This window comes from Polypterus senegalus, chromosome 6 (genome assembly GCF_016835505.1).
Source record: "Polypterus senegalus isolate Bchr_013 chromosome 6, ASM1683550v1, whole genome shotgun sequence".
Taxonomy (NCBI): Eukaryota; Metazoa; Chordata; class Cladistia; order Polypteriformes; family Polypteridae; genus Polypterus; species Polypterus senegalus.
Window position 1 is genome coordinate 44,021,890 of NC_053159.1, and position 10,134 is coordinate 44,032,023.

General features: G+C 36.3%; 1 pseudogene; it reads right to left on the reverse strand.

The window, feature by feature from the left end:
* Positions 1–590: 590 nt before the first annotated feature.
* LOC120530612 lies at positions 591–1,887 on the reverse strand (annotated as a pseudogene).
* Positions 1,888–10,134: the final 8,247 nt, after the last annotated feature.

Sequence of the window (10,134 nt, forward strand, 5' to 3'; positions counted from 1 at the left end):
GAATAATTTGCAGGTCTAGAGTTATGGATGTATCTAGACCCTTTTCTGTGGCACTCAAATTTGTGCCCAGGTGCATTCTGTTTGCTTTAATTACCCTTGAGATGTGTCTAGAATTTGTTTGGAGTCTATCTGTGGCAAACTGTATGAATTGGACAGTCAGTCTGTCAGTCATTTTCCAACCTGCTATATCCTAACACAGGATCACGGGGGTCTGCTGGAGCCAATTCCAGCCAGCACAGGGTGCAAGGCAGGAACAAACCCCAGGCAGGGCGCCAGCCCAGCGCAGATGGATTGGACATAGTTTAGAAATTTGCAAGCTTTTCATGAAAACAAGGTTACACTTTGTCATTACGGGAAGATTAATATTTCCAAACTTTTGTGGTGTCACAACCCGGGTTTTCACATAACAGATTTTTACATTCCATTAATTTCGGGTGAGATGCCCCCATCTGTGAATTTAATGTGACCCACTAAAGTTTCACATATCAGAAATGTTAACATCAAGTTCTTTTAATAGTTTTTGATTCCTGATAAAAAAAGCTTCTGGGCAGTACAGATCTTCTCAATCAAATTCATATACACAGTATTATTCATTCAAAAATGACAAGTGTAGTATAAGAGAGCCACTGAAAGTACCTGTGGATAGTAGTAAATTTCACTAAGTGTCCAGAAAACAGATGAATGGGAACTATACATACCGGTTCAACATATGTAGATACCTGAACTGAGTTTCTAGTGGCCCCAAGAAACAGATCCTAGATTCCTAGCAACTAGTGAAACAACTGATCGAATTGCACAACAAAACACAAAGTATATTTTCTGAAATGGTTAATTGCCGTTTGTCTTTGACACATAATATGTTTTCAATCTATACCAATAATTAAGATGTTCTCTGAGAAAAACTACAATTACCAAAGGAAATTTTAGGATTATAGGTATCAAAGCTGCAAACATAAGAAATAGGAAGTCACTGTTGTTGTTCACCTTAGTTACATCATTGATAATTCCCTGATAAAACAGACCCCAATACCAATGTGAGACATCAGGCACAGGTGAGTCAGGGCAGAATCTGTTAAGGTTATAGGAAATGTCCTTCTGAACAAGTTACTAAAGTGAGTGAAGAAGCTGACAAGAGAAGATATGATGGTTTTCTGTCACTGGTATTTATTCAAAGAGAACATCCCAGCATCCTTTTCACGTGTTTCTTTTACAGTTTTCACCAGTATAGAAGTTGATCTTGTATTTTTCTGATGCAATTTCCATTACAAAGCCAGTTAGGTTATGATATGCAGGGCAGTGAAAACCAAGGATCCCAAGGTAAGAAACTTTTCAATATAAATACATTGACATTGAATCAGAACATAAAGCCTGTCAAATAACTTATTTGACAAATTGACACTAGGCTGACGGATAGTGCAGATGATAGTTCTTCCACCTTGAGCTAAAGCCTTCATGAGGGAAAAGAGATGCAAACTAAAAGAGCTGTCTATACCACTAATAGGTTCATCAAAAAAATCACAGTTGGATTACTTTGTCTTCCTGAGAGTTTGCCAGTGCAGGACTTGGAAAACTCAAGTAGTCCCAAAGCTTGGAGTATTTCTAATACAATTTCTTTGCGGATTTTAGGCTTATCTTTAAATTTCAAATTAACTGAAATCATCATGATCTCCTGAACAGATTTGTGTGGAAAAAGCATGTGATGGAAAGTATACTTCATTGATGTCACATTTCACTCCTGTTCTCTGTAACCAGCCAGAATATTCAACGGTTGGTTTTCCAGCACAGTCCCATGACTGCTATAAGCTCTTCACTGTTAAAGTTACCAGATATCTTATGTAGTAATGTTTTGTGATCTTTTTCTTCCATCATGGTACGGTAAAAGGGCATTTCGGGGTATGTTGTGATTTTCACTTTTTATTAAAAGCAGTGAGCTCTGAATTGGAGGGACATTGGCATGCGTGGTAGCAGGGCAGAGCAGCCCCGGGATGTTTTTTCATAGAAGCTCTGACAGAAGATTTGACAGAGCATGTATTCACACACAGACAGGTGCAGTTCGGCAGATTTTCTCATTAAAGTTCAGTAATTTGTAATTAAGGCACATATGCCCACTCAAGTATAAATGAGTCTAAGCAGGAAAGACAAGAAGAAAAAGAAAAAAGAAACAGAGAGGTGGACATTAAAGGAAAGGATAAGAAAAATAAAAGACGAAGAGACAGGATTGTGGCTATGCCTGTGCTTCTACAGAGAGAAGGTAGGCAGTCAAAAATGTGACCCTGAGAGTAGGAAGTGTGACAGATTGAGATAATTTGAGAACATATTATTGCAAAGGTATTTCAGGTTTAAGAATAGTCTTAAGTCTTATTATGTTACATGGATAAATATGTGCAGTTTGAATTCATGCCCAGATATTGACTATTTTATTTAAAAAAGAGAACAATAATATAAAGATGGGAAAAGTTCTGACAATCAAATACTTTTCTTTGTGTGAGTAGTTCTTAAATCACTTTGGCAGTTCCAAGTTGATGGGTGATTAGGAAGTTGATTGGGGCTCTCTGCCAGATATGATATGGGGATGATCTTCCTGTTTTCCTCTTTTGGGATACAGATACTGATGAAGAAACAGTGTGTTAAGTCTGAATTATTAATCATTCCCCTTTTTGTCAGGTACATGGCAAATAAAATACTATTGAATCTGGTCAGTAAGGTAGCATGAAAGTTTATTGTTGAATTTACTAAAAGTTTAGCATAGTATTGAATGTTTTTATTTTTGTTAAAGTGAAAACCAACTTTTGTTTTCCATTTGAGAACGCCGCTGTTATTATACATGCGGCAAACACTCAGCATACAGGTTATGCATGGTGTCTATCATAGCAGACTTTCACTTGTAATATAGGATAAGTCTTAACTATTCTGAAAAAAAAGAAAGAAAGCATGTTGCATAAGTTTGTAACACTTCCAGTCAGTAATGAAGCACTTTCAAGAACATGGAATTCTTATATATGGCTGCTTGTAAAGTTACTTCACTTTGTATGCGAGAGGAGCCTGTTCAGGCTATTATTAAAGCAGCAGGTCAGTTTTAAAGATTTAATGTTGTACTAACATAAACTTTATAAGCAAAACTGAGCAATTTATTAAGTAAAAGAAAAGTGGCTGTCTTTTGTTAAGGATATTATAACAGAATGCCCTTAGTATTTCATTAGGCTTATGTTTATATATTTATACATCTTAAAGGGAGTATGTTTCTGTATTTAGTTTGTATATACAGCATTTATGACATGTTTATTATGGTTTTGTTATGCATATTAATACATAATACTGTTTATGATAAATAAGAAAGAAACCTATAACATATAAATACCGCATATACTCAAAAATTCGGGCCTTGAAACCCGAAAAATCACAGACCCCGACTTATAAGCCCGTTCAAAAATGCAACACTTAATTTTTTTGTTTTACATCTTCTTTCCTTCTCTGACGCATCTAATTCTATTGCAGAAGCGCAGTTACCAGTTTCTTTCGCTACTTCAATGACATTTAATTTAAAACCAGCTTCATATTTTCTTCTGATCGAACGCTCCATCGTAGATAAGGGATGCTCTTATGATAAAGGCGTATTAGGGTGTGAGATACAAAAAACACAAATCAGTGCAAACGTTGCTTCAGAATAGTTCGGGTATTACCATATGGTCATGTAGGCACAGCAGAGTTAGAGAGAGAGAGGTTAGGAGCACGTGCTGATACAGCACATTGCTGCGGCCACATAGAAAAAAAAGGCTGTGTGCTCCGTGGTTACTCCCTCAGATGGGCATTAGCATATCATAATCTCTTGGACCAACAGCGTGAGTTTTTCGCGTTCGACTTATACGACCGACATTATAAAATAATAGAAATTATACGGTAAATACAAGTCCCGACTTATCCGTGGGAGAACTTATCCACGAGTATATACAGTAAGATAAAGTGTAGAATGATAATATGATGTAAATAGTTGTTACAATATAGAAAATATAGAAATAAGGAAAGTATAAGAGATAGAGATGAAGAATAAAAGATGACCAGTAGTGTTTATAAGTTGGTGGAAGCTATGCATATAAAGACTGTAAAGTGCTGAAGAGAATTGAAAGAGGCAATTATAGTACTGAAAGTGTTGTTTTATTTTGCTGTTGTAAATAAATTTGCAATGCAAACACTGCTGAAGAAACAGTGTGTTAGAGTCTGATTTATTAATCATTCTCCCTTTTGCCAGGGGTGTAACCTGAGCAGACAGTGCTTACAGGGCAGGCCTACTCCTGTTATGTGCTAAAGGAGCAGGAGCGAGCAACCACTCCAGGTAGGCTCCTGCTGAAGGCTGAGTGACAGCGATGGAAGAAAGGATCAAGGCTCACCAAGTTTCCTGCTGAAGGCTATGGGATGGTAATGGAAACACATGCTGGATTTAAATGGTTGATTGCGCCTGTTGGAGAACGTCTCCTTGTGACAATGCGGGTTCAGCTCCATGCTCCCATCTGCTGTTTGGGAGCCTTTGAACCCAACACCGTCAATAGATATAACCGAGGGAAGCTAGACAGTGAGGCAGCAACAAAGCAAGGGGATGATGAAAAAAAGTGCATAAGTGCTTTTATTTAAAATCCAACAAAACTGTTCTGAAACCTGACTGAAATTTATCAAGAATAGCATGTTTATTGAGGTGGTCATTTAATTGCAAAATGACTGCCTTCTCTAGAATTTTACTTAAGAAGGGCAGGTTAGAGATGGGTCTAAAATTTTCAAAGGCAGAGGGGTCAAGATTATTTTTCTTGAGCAGGGGTTTAACTACAGCAGTCTTAAGACAGTCTGGAAAGACCCCCGTATCTAATGACGAATTAACTATGTCCAGAATATTGTCAATTAGCACGCCTGATATTTCTTTGAAAAACCTGGTTGGTATTGGGTCAAGGACGCAGGTGGAGGGTTTCAGTTGAGAGATTATTCTATGTAATTCAGGTAAATCTATCCTGGTGAAAGCATTTAATTTGTTTATAATGGAGTACCGGGGCTTTGGAGGTTCTGCAGTGTTGGGGAGATATACTATGTTATCTCTAATATCATTAATTTTTTGATTGAAAAATATAGCAATGTTCTCACAGGTTTCACTGGAAGTATTCTGGGGCATTCCTTTGTGTTACCTGGGTTTAACAGACGATCAATTGTAGAAAATAAGACTCTGGGATTACTAGCATTGTTATTTATAATATTAGAGAAATAGCAGCGCCTCTCAAGACAGACTGTGTTATTGTATTCTGTTATTTTAGCCTTCAATATCTCATAATGGATAGTTAGATTAGTTTTCTCCATTTACGCTCAGCTCTACGACATGTTCTTTTTAAATCAGACACTCTTTGGGTCTTCCATGGAATAACAATACTAGAAGATTTTTTAACTGTCTTTTCAGGTGCAACTATGTCAACAGCAGTTCTTACTTTAGAATTAAAGTTTTCCACTTTACTATTTACATTATCCTCGCTATTATAGTTGGCATTATAAACGGACTGATTGCTTAGAATAGTTGTAAGCTTTAAAGCTGCTGATGAGTCAAAGAAGCGTTTTTTAACAAAATGCTTCTCATGAGTGTTTTCTATCTTTATTTCAATATTAAATAGTAGAAGGAAATGGTCTGATAGACCAATATCAATGACATGCTTTAAATCGACTTTAAGTCCTTTAGCAATCACTAAGTCTAACGTATGACCTGCTTTATGTGTAGGCTGATTAACGAGCTGCCTCAAATCAAAAGAGTCCAGGAGGTTCATGAATTCCTTTACCTTTTGGTCACACTGATTGTCGACATGAAAGTTAAAGTCGCTGACTATTAAGAGTGCGTCATAGTTTGTAACTAAAATTGACATTAAGTCAGAGAATTCCTCAAGGAAAGATGCGTTATATTTAGGAGGTCTATACACGGATAATACTAGAAGGTGAGAATCTCCATGAATAACAACGACGAGATACTCAAAGGACTTAAATTTACCAAAACTAACATCTTTACATTTTAACCGGCTCGAGTAAATGTTTGCCAATCCGCCCCCCTTTTTCCCCTGGCGGTCTGCACGAGTAAAACTGTAATCCAGAGGCGCAGATTCGATTAAAACAGCCGCGCCATTTGAGTTAAGCCATGTTTCATTTAGTGCAATAAAATCAATCTTTCTATCACTAATAAGATCATTTATAAAAAATGTCTTGTTAGTTAAAGCTCTAACATTTAATAGTGCCATATTTAATGTTTCTGAAGGGCAGAGCTGAATTTTATGCGTGTTATTGGTAATCGGAACAAAAATTAAGTTATTTTTGTTAACCGCTGTGTGTACTTTTTATGTAATCTACAATCCATTTTTATAGTCTTAATGCAGTGTTGATCTGAAGTAGTAATTTCAATTAAATTATTGGTGTTTATGCCGCACTGCCTAGATTTTTTACGTGCATTAAGATTGGTTATTAGATTATTAATGTTGTGCACTTTAACGGAAGACTCTGTTAAGCCATTATGTCCTATCAAAGCAGTTGCATTACGTAAGGGGTTAAAAGTAGAAGTAGACAGTCAAGATAGATGAATTACCTGAGCGATGTTTTCGGAGAGGACCCGGGCGCCAAATAGAATATAATAGAAGATATAAAACTGTCAGGAGAAAAAAAAAAAAAAGCTAAAGGGATGAATAGATAGATAGATACCGTGTTTCCCCAAAAATAAGACTTATAAGGTCTTATATTAATTTTTCCTCCAAAAGACGCGCTAGGGCTTATTTTCAGGGATGTCTTGTTCTTCCCTGAACAAAAATCTATATTTCTCTCTGTTGTAAAAAAAAATCTTGGAAGGAGACGATACATGATTTTCTTGGAGACACGTTAACGACCCGCAAGACAAGGCAATGAGACAAAACGACAGCTGCTGCACATGCTTTTAAATTATCGACACGCAGCACTACAGCAGTAAGACAGCGGCTGATCCGACCGCATCTCTTTAGTGTGCGTTAAGCTCTCCCCCCCTTTCACAACTTGAGCGGCAGAAGCGTGAAGTGGCTGGCTCTCAGCGCGCCCCAGGGGGTGGGCGAGTGAAGCGATCCAGGGGTAGGGGCCATGCAAGCTTGGAATATAGCATACATAATGGAAAAAAAGTAACGATTTGAGTGTTGCCCAATGTAGTGGAGTTAGAGTAGCATTTCTTCTTCACAAATGTACTCAAGTAAAAGTAAAAAGTAGAAAAAATGAGAAGTATTAGCTCAAAAACCAGCATAACACAGAAATATGCATAAAAAACAATGTATAAATTCTACACCCCTTCTTTTTAACCCTAACATTTTTTTTTTAGTTTTTAAAATTCTGAAGTTTACTACAAAATTAAACTGAGCTGTTTTGCTCATTCCACATGTTTTTCTAAATTCTTTTGCAGATTCAAAACTTGGTCCTGCAAGCTAAAATGTGTCTGCCCTTTCTAACTAAACACACATGGTACAAACTTAAAGAGACATTTAACAGACTTTGTACATGTGCCTCAAACCTTAATAACATTCTAGAAATTAAAAAAAAATACAAAATCAGTCATTATATATATATAACTGGATATGTGAGAAATAAGAAAAATTGCCAACAAAATCAGTTTCTAGTATGTAGCTTTGATGTGTGTGTGCCATTTAGATGCTCAAATGCTCACAGTGTACAGAAGTGTTGGGAATAACAGTTTTAAAGTAACTGACAGTTTAAAATAAAATATTTCAAACAATTTTTGAAGGCGGCATATAAATTAGGCACTAGGTAGGCATGTAACTCTTAACAGTTGAAACTTAATACCAAAATGAGAATTATTATTTTGTAATAGATATACAAAATATCTTGTATGAAAGTTTAGCCGTGACCAAAATGGCACCTTATTGCCTAACCACAAGCACCAGCCCTGAATAATAATGGCTGAAAAAATCCTGACACAACGGAGTATTAGCTTTATTATCAAGGATTTTACAAAAACAAAAAAGAAAAACATGACATGTCTTTAGTGGAAAATACATTTTTGTGTATGTTGGTAATCAAATAAAATACCATGTGGCTGGTAGTGTATACTGAAGTATTACCCTGATGAATGAAGGCCAAAGAGACACGCATGTAAGATGTTTTGAAAGTTTAATCGTATGCAAAAATTCAGGTTTGCATAATGCAACAACAACTACATTTATTCATAAAGCACGTTTTCATACAAATAATGTAGCTGAAAGTGCTTTACAAGATAAAAAAAGATTAGGCAATACTAAGTAACAAAGAATAAAGTAAGGTTTGATGGCAAGGAAGATGGAAAAAACAAACAAAAAAAAACTCCAGGGACTGAAGAAAAAAGTCAAAATCTGCAGGGGTTCTAAGGCCATGGGACTGCCCAGCCCCCAAATACACACTTAGCATGGGTATGCCATACATCAAAGGAAATCTGATATTACTTGATTTTGGAAAGAGGAAGTGTGTTCTAGTGTTTTTGGCGGCTTTTTGTTTCTGCAGTTATATTTTTGAATAAAAGCGCAATTGTGTTAGATTTGTACCTTTAAACAATGTGTTTACACAGATTACTGTAGAAACGGAACAGACATGAAATGCGTGTGTTCCAAACAACGATCTATTATTTCCACTCTAAAACTGTACTTCACTCCTAGAAAATCAATCAAGGCATGAGCTGGGAGAAGTTTGTGCATGTTCTAAGTCGGTGGGGGGATGGAATAGCCGACTGCTTGCAGCCTGATTTTTATCAGCACATTTAGATGACAAAAGACGCTGGTGGAGAGCTGTGAACGATTTTAAGAAGCAATTTAAGGTGGGACGAATTTACGAGTTTTTTCGTAGGCTCTGGTAATTCTAGTGTTAAGAATGCTTTTTTCAATTAAAAGCACTTTGACTTTGTCTCTCTGCGCATACACACACACCATGATTGTAACAGGATTTTCCAGCTTTGACCATACAGTATTATTCTTCTGATTATGATTTCTGGCTCTTCTCCAAATAAATGAGTATCTGCTTTTATCTAACTTACTGAATATGAACTTAGCTTTTAGGGTTAGGATTAAACAGTTGTCTAGCATCCGCATGATCAATCTACCAAGCCAAAGTGTGTAATAATCTTGGAATTCGTAAACAAGAGTTGACTGAATGGATTCTGCCCTGTGATCGACTGCTAGCCATTCATTTGCATGTATCATTTTTGGCATGAGAATAATACTGAATTATTTAACTTAATTTACTACTGTAATTGTTAAGAGTAAGATTTCAATTTGAAATTAATTCAGCACCATTCTTTGCATGGCAGTTAGATGAAACTACTGACATAAATTATCTTTCTCATCTTTCTATGCTTGTAAGCTACACTGACAAGCAGAGCTTCATCCAAAAGAGATTAATTGGTTGTTTTGATGTGTCAAGTGGCAGGGATTTGCAGTCACTTTTCATCAGTGATGTCACTTTTTAAGTTTTATGGAGAAGCCAATGGCATAGACACATGACGGCATAGTGTATGTGGCGTGAGATTTGAACTAAAATTAGGTAGTAAGTTCTGTTACTTTTGTTCTCCGTTAAAAACATTGTCTCAACTAGGTTTTTGTTCCAAGGAAAAAATGAATCTACAAACAGTGTTGTCTTTTTTCATTTTTTGCGCGGAATTTGATTCAATAAAAGATCACATTAAGGAGTACATACATCAATAATAGCAACATTACTTTTACAGTATTTTCATAATTCATTTTATTATATACAAATTGTATTCATTGATATAGAAAGATTTATTTACAAAGATTGCATTGTATGAAAAAGAAATTACTTTCCTTCCCTAACTTAACTCCTCCTATATATTTCTGTCCTCCCAAGTCTTATCTACATTTGGGCCATTGTTGCATCTCTGTGATGCTTCTTGTTTCCGTAGATGAAAATTGTGTGTAGGGAAATAGTCTTTGCAGCAGGCCTCATGGCGGTGGCACTATTCCACAAAGTGAGCTAAGCATGCAAGCCTCACTTAATATGACAAGCTGGTTTTATTTCAAACATTTGTAGTGCCATCTTACAAATTAGGGCAAGTTGCTCCTAGTAATTGAGGAAATTGAGTGTCACTTGCTATGTACCTGCCTAAAGATGAAG